This window comes from Globicephala melas, chromosome 12, assembly GCF_963455315.2.
Source record: "Globicephala melas chromosome 12, mGloMel1.2, whole genome shotgun sequence".
Classification (NCBI taxonomy): Eukaryota; Metazoa; Chordata; class Mammalia; order Artiodactyla; family Delphinidae; genus Globicephala; species Globicephala melas.
Genome location: NC_083325.1, coordinates 60,463,359 through 60,465,344, shown reverse-complemented (window position 1 = coordinate 60,465,344; position 1,986 = coordinate 60,463,359). Strand labels below are relative to the sequence as shown.

The 1,986-nt window shown below is 45.3% G+C and overlaps 1 non-coding gene across 1 annotated transcript; it reads left to right on the top strand.

The window, feature by feature from the left end:
* The first annotated feature begins 476 nt into the window (after positions 1-476).
* TRNAQ-CUG (transfer RNA glutamine (anticodon CUG)) lies at positions 477-549 on the top strand. Its single transcript has one exon. It is a non-coding gene; the product is annotated as a tRNA-Gln (tRNA).
* Positions 550-1,986: the final 1,437 nt, after the last annotated feature.

The following is a 1,986-nucleotide window of genomic DNA, read 5'->3' as shown; positions in this document are numbered from 1 at the left end:
ACCAAATCCCTGGCACTCAGGGACTCAGTTACAGTTGCCTTTTTAAGAATACCTCCTTTCAGGGGGAGCAGTGGACAATATTGGTGGTCCTGCCCAGATCTCCTAAGATCTCTTTTTTTTCTTGACCATTTTTGTGCACACCCCCTCACTCCTTTCTTGTGCTTTTGATTCTAATTGACAGCATTTGAAGTTCTTTGGAAATCTGCTTTTAGTTCTACCAGAGCCCATGCAGGGAGCCGTCACCCCAAAGTGCCTGGGAATTTATTCTCCACAGCCCTGCCCCACGGCCCTTGATCAATGGCCTACAGGTAAGGGGCTATGGAAGTCCAGCACTCCTGCCTCAGTTGGTGCCACTAGGAAGTCAGCCTCTGTGGGGGCTTTGCCTGAAGACTGCAGCCTTGCTTCACTTCCTCCCATCTCCCCTCTACCTCCCCTACTCTCTGGCTGGTCTCCTCAAGAAGCACTTTCTTGGGAATTCCCTGGTGGCCCAGTGGTTAGGACTCGGCACTCTGACTGCCGAGGGCTTGGGTTCAATCCCTGGTCGGGGAACGAAGATCCCAGAAGCCGCGTGGTGCAGCCAAAAACAAAAAACAAAAAACACTTTCTTAATAAATCACTTGCTCAGTCTCAAATACTCATCTCAGGAAGCCCAGCCTAAAAACACCTCCCTGTCTCCTAACACTTCGATCCCTTTAAGAGTCTGATGAAAGTTCTGGGCACTTTTCCTAAAAGAAAATGTACATATGTATGTAATTGGCTTGCCTTTGCTCCCTGGTCTTGGAAGTATAAGAAATGTCTCCTCCTTAATTTTTCCAAGTCCTCTCTGGCTCAGCCTTCCACCCACCAGTTGGTTGAGAAATACAAGTTCAGTTATTTGTGGGAGCGTCTTTCTCGTTCTTCCTAGCTATTCACTTCAGATCATACAGGAAACCTGGTCTGGAAATACTGGGGAGAGGCTTGGGACTTAAGTCTAGTATTCTTGGGGGTTTTGTCCTTCACTCAGAGGTGCAGGTGATAACCTGTGGTTCTGCTCGGGCATCTGTGTTGAGTTCCCATACGGCAGCACTAGCATTCAGACTCCTTAGGTACCTCTGCAAGGAAACACCCAGCTTTTCTCATGTGAGGCCCTGATACCCCTGGACGACTATGTGTGAGCCCTGTTACCAGAAGAACTCCTATGGATAGCATCTCTCCCCTCACTCCCTACCCCTAGTTCTATTCTTAGGAACTATCTCTTGCATGATGTTGGTGCCATTTTTCCTTACCATTGTTGTCATCATATTGCTATTATGACAGTACTTGTTGAACCTGTGTCAGAACCAATGTCATTCAGAGTTTTGGCTCATAAGATGGTGACAGGCCTTGGGCAAAATATTTTCTTCAAGTGATGCCAATGGTAAACATTCCCAGTGGTCAGATAGTGGTTCAGGTACCATCACCTTTTCATGGATAGGGGTCATATATTATTTATATACCTGGCAAATAGCATAATACCTGGCACTTACATTACTAATAAGTAAATGTTAAGTTGATCCAATTGATCTCATATAAACTCTGTTAGTTGGTTAGCATGAAGGATTATATTGATAAACTTTGTAAATATTCCCCTTTGGAATAAGGGTATATTTTTACATTTGCACTTGATGTGTGTTTTACCATCTTGAGGGAAATACAGAAGGTCACATCTCCTTATATATTCAAATAAAAATGACTCTCCCTTTCCATTATTGCACAAATGTCTTTGAGTACAGAAGTCCCTCCTCCTGTATAAGAACTGGAAGAACTTACTTAATCCAATTACAAGGTGCTCCCACCTTGTGCTGCTATCAGAGTGGGAACCAGAAATGTCTCTGAGACTAGAAGACTCAGTTTGGGGAACCAGATACTCCAGAAAGAGCCATTGTGCAGCAGTTGCCGCCACCATGGTAGGAGGTCCATTATTGCTGCTGAAATGGGCAGTGTGAAGAGATGCCTCCGACCCCCTGC